At 40.8% G+C, this 12,895-nt stretch overlaps 1 protein-coding gene across 9 annotated transcripts in view; it reads left to right on the forward strand.

The window, feature by feature from the left end:
* RALYL (RALY RNA binding protein like) overlaps nt 1-12,895 on the forward strand; it is a 258,264-nt gene that overhangs the window by 219,306 nt on the left and 26,063 nt on the right. The gene's annotated exons all lie outside the window — the stretch shown is intronic.

Raw genomic sequence — 12,895 nt, forward strand, 5'->3', positions numbered from 1 at the left:
ACAGGAAGCTAATGGATAAAAATACAGGTGCGGTGGTAAAATTTAACATTAAAAGGGGCCAAAACATCATTTTAAAACATTTTTCCTCACCTCCATTTTGTGAATGTAACAGCGCTGCTAGATCCAGCTAGAGGCCCAACTGTTCCAGTGTCCTGTTTTCAAAGTTACCAACACAGATGCTCATGGGAAACCCACAGACAGAACCCAAGCACAGCAGCACTCTCCCCCACCTGTGATTCCCAGCAATAGCCACATCCCTGCCTTCCTTTCCAGGGCACAGGGATTGGGAACCTGTGTTCCTCTGGATAACGTTGGACTACAGCTGGTCACTCCAGCTGGGGCTGATGGGAGTTGGCAGTCCAGCAACATCTGGAGGGGCATAGGCTTCCCATGCCGTTATACAAGGAAATTGGCTCTGTTTACTGGTTGTGTGCACAGTTTGACGATTCTGGCTTAGTATACAGCTTAGATGTATGTATCGTTCCATCTGCTCTAAACCTGCCTTCCCAAATGTGTTCACCAGAGGGTTTGGAGCCCGCACTCCTATCAGACCCAGGTTTCTTCACTGGAAATTGGGGGTGGGGTGGGTTAAATGATATATTAGTAGCTTCTGCTGACCACAGGACTGAAAAAGATTTGGTGTTTTAAGTCTATTTTAAGTCCAGTGGGAGATAGAAATTCCATTACATGCTTGCAATTTAATTAACACAACCTGTTCATTCTTATTTCATTAAGGGCCCATTATAAGAGTAATCATGACTACTGAAAGATTATCATTGCTTTTACCGAGTGCTTTGGCTAAGTAAGAAATTGCTTAAGGCCTCAGCAGATCTCTGCAATTGCAAATCAGCTTCTGTGGGCTTCATGAGCAAAAAGACCTGTTTCAGAACGATTCCCGTTCATTTTGGTGAAGGGGTTTGCGAAAAGCTCTTCTCGGCTGCTTGCAAGGTGGAAACTGAAAGCACTATCTTGGCAGCAGCTTTCATTAGTGTTGAGAGTACAGACAAATGATTCAGAGCTGGCTCAGCCTTCCAGATCCCCCCTTTTCCTGCTGCCTTCTCTGAGAGTTAATTTAGTTCCGACTGGATTGTCAAGAGTTCATTATTTATATAGATGAAGTATTAATGGCCACACTGGTGTCTTTTTCTGCGCAGGGAGGAAAAGTAGGTGTAACATTAAATGAATCAATGCTAGGCATCACACAGCTGCCTGTTGGGGTTGCTGTTGTTCTATTGCAGGCATCCCCAATCTTCGGCCCTCCAGATGTTTTGGACTACAATTCCCATCATCCCTGACCACTGGTCCTCTTACCTAGGGATCATGGGAGTTGTAGGCCAAAACATCTGGAGGGCCGCACTTTGGGGGTGCCTGTTCTATTGGATAGTGGGGGGGGCGGTTCGTTACCACACGGAGATAAGAGATTTAGTCCAGGGGTCAGAAACCATTTCAGCCAAATGGCTGTTGTGAGCAAACGTCTGGGTGCTGCATCATCATCATCATTATACCACCCTTCATGACAAGATTTCAGAGTGGTTCACAGAATAAAATACAAGATAAAAACACAAGTTTTAAAACAAAATGAAATAATAACCCCTTCCTTCCCACAGACACATTTAAAAGGCTGTCGATTGTTATTATTTTTTAAAAAATATATTTTTATTGAAGGAAAAGCATTTTTAAACAATACAAATTACCAATAACACGGCCAATTACAATTCCCCCCCCTTTTCCCCTCCTCTCCTACCCTCTCCCACCCTCTAAGGACTTCCCGCAGCTCCCCTCTCTGATTTATTTGTACCTACTGTTTTCTGCATATTATAAAATTGTACATCTCATTACCTTATCTATCATATGCTCTACTAATAAATTGTGGGTGCTTATTCAAAACCTGCCAAGGAGTCCAAATCCCTTTGTTGTCTTTTTAAATAATTTTTAAGAAGTTCCCATTTTTCTTTGAAGTCACGGTTGTCCTTCTCACATAGTTTATATGTCATCTTTGCCAACTCTGCATAGCTCATCAGTCTTTCTTGCCATTGTTCTTTCGTTGGGATTTCCTCATTCTTCCATCTTTGTGCTAACAAGACTCTTGCCGCTGTTGTAGCATACATAAATAAGTTCCTTATTTTCCTTGGCAGGTCTTGTCCTAGAATCCCTAACAAAAATGCTTCTGGTTTGTTTACAAATGTTATTTTGAACATCTTTTTCAATTCATTATATATCATCTCCCATTTTTTTTGACTTCTCTACATTCCCACCACATATGATATAAAGTACCTTCTTTTTCTTTACATTTCCAACATATGTTTGACCTGATTTTATACATTTTTGCCATTTTTACTGGTGCAATATACCATCTGTAATAACCATTTTCATGTAATTTTCCTTCAAAAGAGAACAATCTGTAAATTTCAAATCTACCTCCCAGTTTTTCCCAATCCTCAAATTGTATGTTGTGTCCTATATCTTGCGCCCATTTGATCATAACCAATTTGACCTCCTCGTCTTTCGTTTCCCATTCTAGCAGAATACTGTATGCTTTCTTCAGTAGTTTCACTTCTTCTTCTATAACCTCCTTTTGAAATCTGGAGATTGTATAGAAATCTGGAGATATTTTTTATCCTCCTTAAACATCTCATTTAATTGTCTGTAATGCAACCATATTCCTCCACATTGGGAAAAAAATTCATTTCCTTTTTTGTACAACTCTGAGAAATATTTCACAAATAAATCTCTTATTTCATTCATTTTATCTGTAATTTTCCCATTTACATTAATTTTATTAATGAAATTTCTTTGTTCACTTTTTTTCAATTGCCATGCTAACAGTTTTCCTGATCTATTGGCATGCTCAAAATATTTCTGCTTCACTCTTTTTCTTTTCCAACTTATCTCTTCATTCACTATCTCTTCATTCACTGTCATAGAGTATTGGGTTTGTAATATTTTAATGCTTTAATGCTTTACTGACTCCTTGTTAGCCTTTTTTGACAATTCCTTCTCCATTTCTGTAATTTCATCTCAGATTTCCCCCCTTTTTTTCTTTCAATTTCCTTTTAATAGAATTTTGTTGTATAAACTGTCCCCTCATCACCACCTTACTTGCATCCCAGACCATTTGTAATTTAGTCTGACTCTGGAGGTTTATTTCAAAATAATCCTCCAAGGCCTTATTCACCTTTTCCATAAAATTTTGATCTTCCAATAAATCTTCATTCAATCTCCATCTAAATGTAGTTTGACTTTCTTTTTGAATTTCCATTATCATGGAATTATGATCTGACAATGATGAACACACTGTCTGGGGTGGTTTATGCCAAAGCTGGTGTGGCTAGAGGAAGAACTGAGTGGACTCACATACTGCATGTAACTCTATACTTTTGTACAATAGGCTCCCATACAACATGCAAAAGTTCTACACATACAAACATGCCTGTCTACATCCGTCATGCAAGCAAGAGGTATTACCATTCAAGGCGGCAGTTCAGCCAGGCAAAAAGGCACTTAAGGACAGCCTGAAGCCAACACAAAGAGCTTTTGTCCCATTAGCATTTATGAGAGCTTTAGTCTAACAGTAACAGATACCACATGCAGGGTGTTTGGTCGCACAGTTTTCTCTTCTCTTTTTTTTTTTTAAATATATTTTTATTAATTTTTCCAATTAAAACCAATTATATCACATTCATTATTTCAAATTATACACATATATATATCAATCAAACCGAATGTTATGCCAAATCATCTAAAGAATTTTTTTTGGGTTCCCATGCTTCAAGAAATTGGGGATTCCTCGCAACCGTCCACTGCCGTCTTTTTTCTAAAGTTCAAATCGTCTCTCCAAGTTCATAATAATCCAGATCTTCCCCTTACAGTCACATAGATGTTTTCCACTTTCAACCGATTGTTTCCCAGCTGCTGAGATAAATATCAAACAAGGTTTCACAGATGTTCTTTCTCCTGTGTGGGTTAATCAGTCCAGCCTCCCCATAAATCTTCTTAGTCTGGAGCTCCCTGTTGCGTCGAAGCAGCGCCATCTTAAAAAGCTCAAATCACTTTCGTTTTCTCTCATAGCCATGTAGATTAACGATCTTTATAAAATTTACAGCTTTTCCAGGCAGAAGACCCAAACATCAAACCATAAACTCTTGGTAAATTAATGGATCTCCTTGCCCTATAGCTGAACTTAGCTTCAGGTCGCTGCTCCAATTCAAAGTGCGTCACAGCTCATAAATCCTCCGAACGCGTCCAGGACTCCTTCCGTCCGACTAGGGGGGGGGGGCTTTTCTCATCGGCAACTCCACATCTTTAAAAAATATGCTCAGTAACAACAGTTTATAAAGTTCAACTCACACAGTCTTTTGCTTCTCTTTCACTCCAAACAAGCCAGGACATCGCGTCTGGGAAGGTACGAAGTAACTCATATGAAGAAGAAAAAACCTCACTTCCCTTATCGCTCCGTCCCCATCAATCCTTCTTCCAGATGAAATACAGCCTTTGACTCCTCTCCCTCAGCAGCATAAATTTCTCAGCAGTAAACAGCGCTTCTTCCCCTCCTTCTGAAGTATGTCCATAGATTTAAGCCTAATTATCTTCTTTAACCATGGAAATCCCCGCCATGCAGATTAGCGTCCGGGAGTCCTGGCCCTCGTAAGTGCTTTTCAGCCCAAGCTCCCCCCACTCCATAAACAGTTGGAGTGGGTCTGGGGGCATCGCGGGCCAGCGGCCCCTCTCCGTAACCCCCGGAGAGGGTAGGGGGTTGCCATTTACTCCCCTAGCAACCGCCAAATTCCTTACGAAGGTCAGAGGGATGGAAAACAGGTCCGCCATTCCTGCCGGCGGAAACCGGAACCTCACAGTTTTCTCTTCTCATTGTGAGCTGAAGTCCTGAAAAGAATCTGGAGCCCTCATGCCTGCTATTAACTTTTTAAGAAACCTCCAGAGTTTCTTACCCTCTAATGATGTGTTTAACATCACCATAGATTTATTCTCTAGGTAGAAGTTAAGACTTGGACCAAATGGCAAAATGCTTTCTCCTGCATTCTTGTATTTATTAAACCCTGGCTGCAGTCACACACTGAGTTACAAAATAAATAAAAAAGTCCTTCCAGTAGCACTTTAGAGACCAACTAAGTTTGTCATTGGTATGAGCTTTCGTGTGTGTGCATGCACACGAAAGCTCATACCAATGACAAACTTAGTTGGTTTCTAAGATGCTACTGGAAGGAATTTTTAAATTTTGTGTCGACTACGGCAGACCAACACGGCTATGTACCTGTAACTAAAACAATGAGTTACATTTGCCTAGAGCAAAATGCACAATCAGCTGGCAAACATGACAAATCTGTTGCTTGTCTCCACTACTTCACACTGTGGTGTCAAATGCAGAGGAATTCTGGATGGAACTGTAATGAGTACCAAAACTAACTTTCCATTTCTGAAATGTCATTGGATTCTTAGCTAAACCAAAAACATACTTTCAACTGGTTCCAGGAGTAAAGGAGAGTGCTGTATTTTTTATTCAGCACCCTTTCCTATGTTGTCACATCCATACCATCCGTTGAAATAACATAGCTCCCCCCCCCAAAGAATCTTGGGAACTGTAGTTTGCTCATCACATAGCTGCAATTCCCAGCAGCCTTAATAAACTACAGTGCCCAGAATTCTTTAGGAGAAATAATGTGTTTTAATGTGTGGTATGGATGTGTCTGGAAGGAACTTGTAAGGCAGAAAGGGATCAAGAAATCTGTTTCCTTTCTTGATTTATTTAAAGGCATTCAGAACCTTCACCAAACACCAGGATGGGTTACAAACAGCCGAATACAATGTATAATACACCTACGTTACTAAGCTATGAATTAAACTAAATCAACAGCAATTGGAAACAGCTTAGCACTGCAATGGGAAGGCTATTCTGATCTCATCCTCCAGTGCCAAAGGATGTGACTTCATAGAAGTTCATTGAATTGTAGAGTTGGAAGGAACCCTGAGGATCATCTAGTCCAACCCTCTGCAATGCAGGAGTCGGACTATGCAGCTGTCCCATATGGGGACTGAAACTGCAACCTAGGTGTTATCAGCAGCACACTCTTGATCTGACATTGAAATGTATACCATGATTAGGTCAAAATCAGACACACCTAAATATATATATATCAGACACTCCACTGAGACCCAAACAATGCCAAAATACCTACAGAAGACTACCTCTTTTGTTTATTTATATTTTCTCAAAGAAAAGGAAAATCCCAAATTTATATATTAATGATTACCGCACTGATGCAAAGTTAATATTCCTTGTGGCGCTTGCCACCAGACCTGAATTTCATGTAAGCTCAGCAGAATCAGACCGCACTGGCAAAGTCACCTTTCATCATCTCTTAAGGCTAAGTTTTTCCTTCTTTGCCTTCCTGGCAGTGCCATTTAGTAAGTAATGTGTAGAGCTTTGTTTCATTGCAAAATCTACTCTTTATATAAAACAAGAAAGCCATTACCAAGTTGATGGAGTTCAAAATATCCTTTGGTTGCACATAGGTTTCAGTGAAGGACGTGTTTCATGTTCCACATTATACTTTACAAGCTATAAACCTGTCTTGGTGTGCAGAGCATTCATGGAAAACACAACAGACCTCTAAGGTCACTGTTGATGAGTAAAGATAACGATATCTTACAGGGAGAAAACAGGGGAAAAAATAGGAGGTCAAAAGGGCAAGCATATCACAAGTGAGAAGAAGAGGTTAACATTTTCAAGTCCTTCATGCAGTGCAGGGGAGATGGGGTAGGTTGCTGTAGGCTGTTCTGAGAAATTGTGATGGTTTGATTCAATAAGACTATAAAAAAGCAATGGTGTGTCCACTGGCATTGCCTTGAGTAGTTTTAGAGACTTAAATGCTTTAAGTTACTGTGTACCTAAGTATAATAGAAGCACATATACTTTTGATTGCCTTGTTATTACCTACAAAGAAGGGGAGGTGAATATATATCATTCATGGTCTAATAACCTCCAGACTAGATGGTCGCACTACCGTAAAGTACTGTATATGGGATTGTTCTTACAAAGTGGCCTCTCAACTGTTAGGATTAAAGCAGCAACGCTTACAATAAGTCATCTGAATTTATGGAGGTGCAACAGACAGAAACGCAACCTATTCTACCTGAAATATCATATTTCCCTATGCAAACCTACTAGGCCTCAGGTGAGCACCATCTCTTGGTCCCACAAACATCAGAAGCACAGCTAGTGGTGGCACAAGAGAGAGCTTTCCCTGTGGCTGCTCCCATTTTGTGGAATTCCCTCCTAAGAGAAGTTAGAAGGGCTCCCTCTTTGTTATCTTTCTGCTTGCGTGATAAGACCGTCCTATTCAAACAGGCCTTTGGAAACTAAGGTGCAGGTGATGCTGATCACTGGGCTGCTGTCAGGACAAATTTAGATTTTAATTGCTGGTTCTAAATATGTTGCAATGGATTTTAATGATTGCTTTTAGCTAGTTTGTTTTTATTATTCCACATTTTATAATTGATGTTTTTAAATGCCCTCAATCCAAACTTGGGAGAAAGGCAAAAGATAAACATAAATATATTAAATAAATATTCTTCCTTTGCTGATTCCTTCTTGAGTAACTTCCTGTAGATTGTTTTTTCTCTCGGCCTTTACTTCCTTCCTGCTTCTTCTCCAAGTCAATTAGCACCGGACCTTCTTTTTTGTTAACCTCTTGAACTCATGGCTCCATAATAGCCACATGTAAGCTTGTACTCAGATTGACTTAGTTTGCGAAGAATATAAACTTTATTCTCTCAAGCAGCAGTCTTACCAGACCATTTATTTCTATAATCTGCTGTACCACAAAGGAAACTCTACCACCTTTCAAGGCAGTCTGTTTCTTGTTTTAACTAAATACTGAAAAGGAAAGATCCTTCCCCTCTTTAGAAATTTTGCTTTCCCACTTTTCTACACTCTGACACCATCATTTTGTAATTGATGGTTGTTTAACATACTGTGCTTTTCCACTACATTCCATTCAGTAGTCCCCAGGCTACTATTTCTCATGGGAGTAGAGCGTGTTTCCGGAATTCTGTTTTAGTCCTCAAAAAGTGATTATTCTTTCAGGTCCACTGCCGCAGCTGTAATTTTAATTTATCAAGCTGCCATACATGAAATGCAGCAGGAACATTTCATGGCTTAAGCTCATCACTTATTCCTATATCTGTCAATGAAAGTATTCTGTATCTGTCATATCAAACTGCACTACAGCAACATGTAGCACATAACGAATACATCATATAATCAATCCTGCATTCATACAGTTTGACAAGAGTGCTTCCCTGAATACACGTTGGATGTGGCACAGACTCTTGAGGCAGGGGAATGACAGGGCCTAAACATAGAAGCCATCGACAGAGATGTGGGCTCATTTCAAGGAATATGGAGGAGATGGGCATTCCACAATATACTCCACCCATAATTTTGTATGTTCTTTCTGATATATTGTGCAGTTGAACAAAAGGTCTCCAAGACCCATTCCCTAGGCCTTAGAGGACAGGACTTGATCTAATGGTCTTAAATTACAAGAAGATAGTTTCCGACTGAACATTAGAAGAACGTTTTGAGGGTAAGAGTAGTTTGACAATGGAACCCTAGAAGGGTGTTGAGCTGTCCATTGCTGGAGATCTTCAAAAGTCTATGACTTTGCAACAGGTCATCTAAATACAATGAAACAGAAAGGTTGGCAGCTAAAGCATGGATGACATAAGACTTGGAGCCAAATCTGGCCAAATGTGGGTGAGGCCACACCATAGTACCTACCGCATGGCCATAGCTGCAGTGCAAAAAAAGTTTACTTCTCTGCCATCACTGCATCCGCAAGTAGCCATCCAGCAGAGCTTTTCTGAGTGGTGAATGGGCTTTCGTTAGCTGGCCAAGAGAGTGGTGCTCTGACATTCTCAGAGGCCAGCTGTAACAACTTTGCAAGATGCTTTAGGGATAAATTCACTCAGATTCCGACAGAGTCGGACGCCACAGTGATAGCAATTCCCATGGAGGTGCTATAGTACTATCTCTTCCATCTATAATGGGTCAGTTTTGATTATTGCAGCCTAAGGATGTGGACAAGCTGCTTGAAGAACTGCAGCTGATCATCTGCCTTCTTGATCCTTGCCATAGCTGCCAAGTTTTCCCTTTTCTCGCGAGGAAGCCTATTCAGCATAAGGGAAAATCCCTTTAAAAAAGGGATAACTTGGCAGCTATGATCCTTGCCCATCTTGGCTTCTTAAAAGCAGCAATAGGGAGTTGACAGGATGGGTCCTAAGGGTGATTACTGCCTCACTGATTACTATTTTTTTACCTTTGCTACCTCACTGGAGTAGAGAGAGTACCATCTGTCTTAAAGGGTGGTAAGATTGGTAGAGGGTACCCTTTTGGTTTATCTACCACTCTCAGAAGCTTGGGAGGGTGGCAGCCTAGGAGAGGGCATTCTGTGGCATCCCCTACATTGTGAAATGCACCTGAAACAGGTTCTGAAATCTAGCGTACATAGTACGTGGCAGCTCATTAAGCTAGATCCCTAAAATTCCTGCATGAAGCTCAGTAATCCCTTCTATGGTCCATGTGAGTGAAGTCCATCTTACCTCAGATAGATGTTTTCTCACTTGAATAAGGATTGTCCCTCCTTAATATAGAAGCATAAAACACTTAAATACTAAAAACTGGGCTAATTGTGGCTCTTCATCATGTAACAAAGCAGTAAAGCTGTGGATATCTGCAAATAAATTAATAGTCTCCGTGTCTCTGATCCTCAGAGAGTCCTTTATGTGTGTGCTTAATTATGCACAACGACTAAAGGATAAGAGACAAATAGGGAGGCTGTAGTTTAGAGATGGTAATTATTGTAGTTTATTACCTGGTAACTTTCATTTATTGAAAAGGCGACCCAAAGCATTCCTTTAAAAAGCCAATTAAGGCAATAATGAAGAATGTAGGAAATAGCTTCTATTGCTCCCAAAATTGTTGGATGGTGCTCAGTAGTAAACAAAGCAGCTCTTTCCAAAAGATACAGTACGTACTGCTGTTTCCACACGGAGGTCAGCTTTATTTCCATATTGACAAAAGGGTGAAATCCTGTTCTCCTGGCCTGGCCGCCGAATGCAACAGAATAAGTGTGGCTATACACTGCACTCCCCCTATGAAAAAGAACTAAGTGGAAGGGCCTTCCCAGACTGGTATTTGGTAACAGTATCGTAGCTGTTTTTGCTATATTTTTCTTCATGCTTCCATGTACCGGTAGCACCATTCCTTTCCTCTTCCAAGGTACTGCAGGCATCAGAACACATCAGATGCTAACTGATTGGATACTTTCTTCAGTCCTTGTTTATTCTCATTTCATCTCTCCTTGGGTGAATGAATGAATGAATGAAATCTTTCTTGCTAAAAGCCGTCACAATTGATCACAATGCGTAAAATACAAATAATTAATTTAAAACTGAACAGCAACAACAGCAAAGCAAACATACAGAAATGCAAAAATCACCCCTGCATACTTGTCTTGGTGGCTAATTGCCCCAAGAGTTTGAGAAGAGAGAAATAAGGGGACAGTTGAGTTGCTAGAGGAAGATAACCAAGGCTGGAGAAAAAACAACAGATTCTCATGACACCTAAAAGATAAACATAACGTTTCACTAAGCAAAAAATGGAAGCAAGAGCTCCACACTCCTCACAGCCTTGTTAAAGGGGCACAGAGGAGATGAACTTGAAGCTGTCTGCAGCTCATTTGCCTCATATGAAACTCTCATTTCACATGGCAACTGAATGAGATCATTGGATCCTTATCAGAGTAATTAGGCTGCAAAACAAGTCTTACTCCTTTTTATCTTTTCTTATATTTTAGTCATAATACTTCCTCCATTTATCCACATTTCGCTTCATTTCGCTTTAAACCCCTTTTTCATTTTAAAGGGGCCTTCCTACGTCTTTCAACATTCAGTCGCTTAAACTAAAACAAGATTGCCTACAATTATAACTCATTTTCATGGCATTTATCTTGTATCTCCTTTCAGAAAGGCTTAGGTCTATTATTATGCTTTCTGGATGATATTATGCTTTCAGGATTCATTGGGAATACTATGAACAGTTCTGGTCACCACACCTCAAAAATGATATTGTTGAGCTAGAAAATGTGCAGATTAATAAAACGATCAGGGGACCTGTGCAACTCCCCTATGGAGGGAGGTTACAACATTTTTAGTTCAGAAAAAAAAATGAGTAAGGGTGGGGGACATGATAAAGGTATGTAAAATAATGCATGGTGTGTGGGGGGAAATTGATAAAGGAAAGTTTTGCCCCTCTCACATAATACAGTGGATGCTCAGGTTGTGAACATGATCCATGCAGGAGGCACATTCGCAACCCGCAGCACCGCATCTGCGCACACGGGTGTCACGATACAGCACTTATGCGCAATGCGCCATTTAGCGTTTCTGTGCATGCGTGTGCTCTGAAACCCAGAAGCAGGGCCAGCTCTAGGTAGACCCCCGGTGGTGCAGTGCACCAGGGTGCCGGGCCGGTAGGCAGGGCGCTGCACGGAAACCATGCTGCACCCTGCGAGGGCGGGGGCACCGGAGCGATCTCCGCCCCTCAGCGCCAGGGCGCGTGACCTGCTCGAGACTGCCCTGCCCGGAAGTAACCCATTCCGGGACCTCCAGGTTCGGCGCAGTGCGCAACCCGAAAGCACACAACCTGAAGTGGCCGTAACCCGAGGTATGACTGTACTAGAACTGATTGGTGGGAGATTTGAGGAGAGACAAAAAGAAATGCTTATTCACACAACACATATTTAAACTATGGAATTCGGTAGCACGTTATGTAGTAATGGCCACCTTCTCGGGTGGCATTAAAAAGGAATTAGACAAATTCATGGACAATAAGATTCAGGTAGGTAGCCCTGTTGGTCTGACAGAGTCCAAATAAATTTAAAAAATTAAAAAGTTGTCCAGTAGCCCCTTAGAGACCAACTAGGTTTGTTCTGGGTATAAGCTTTCAATTTTACTTCAGGTATCTGAAGCAGTCTGCATGCACAGGAAAGCTTACACCCAGAACAAACTTAGTTGGTCTCTAAGGTATTACTGGACGATTTTTTTTATTTATCATGGACAATAAGACTATCAATGGCTACTAGTCATGATGTCCAGCATCAGAGGCTGTGTACTTCTGAGTTGTTTGGGAACAAGAGTGGGAGAGTCTTGTTGCAATCAGGTCCTCACTGTGGAAAACAGGATGCTGGACTAACTAGGATGAAAACCTTTTCATCCTATGGCTCACTAACCAAGGATGGATTAGTGAGAGGCCACAAAAATTAAGCACTTGCCTTCTTCAGTTGTCTTATAAATTATGACTATTATTACTATCGTTATTATTCTCCAGAGCTGTTATGCTATATAAAGTGGCCAAAATTAGAACTCAGTTAAGCAAGTATCCTGTTTAATTGTCATAGAACCGTTTTAAATTGAATATGTGCATATGTTGTACAATTACAGTGGTACCTCGGTTTACAAACACAATTGGTTCCAGAAGTCTGTACTTAACCTGAAGCGTACTTAACCTGAAGCGAACTTTCCCATTGAAAGTAATGGAAAGTGGATTAATCCGTTCCAGACAGGTCCGCGGAGTATTTAAACTGAAAATACTCAAAACGAAGCATACTTAAACCGAGGTATGACTGTACTCCCGAAAGCATAAAAAAATGGTAGGCATGATCCATCTGTACAGTAATAATAAAGCGGCAGAGAAATATCTTGGGATCAGGAGGGCACATTTATGTGTGTAATAGTCAATATGGTAGGTTTTGAGTTTTGCAGAATTCTTATCCCTGAGCAGGGCAGTGTAAGGTGTGATCAAAGTGGAGCTTGATCA

Source organism: Zootoca vivipara, chromosome 8 (genome assembly GCF_965207765.1).
Source record: "Zootoca vivipara chromosome 8, rZooViv2.hap1.1, whole genome shotgun sequence".
NCBI lineage: Eukaryota > Metazoa > Chordata > Lepidosauria > Squamata > Lacertidae > Zootoca > Zootoca vivipara.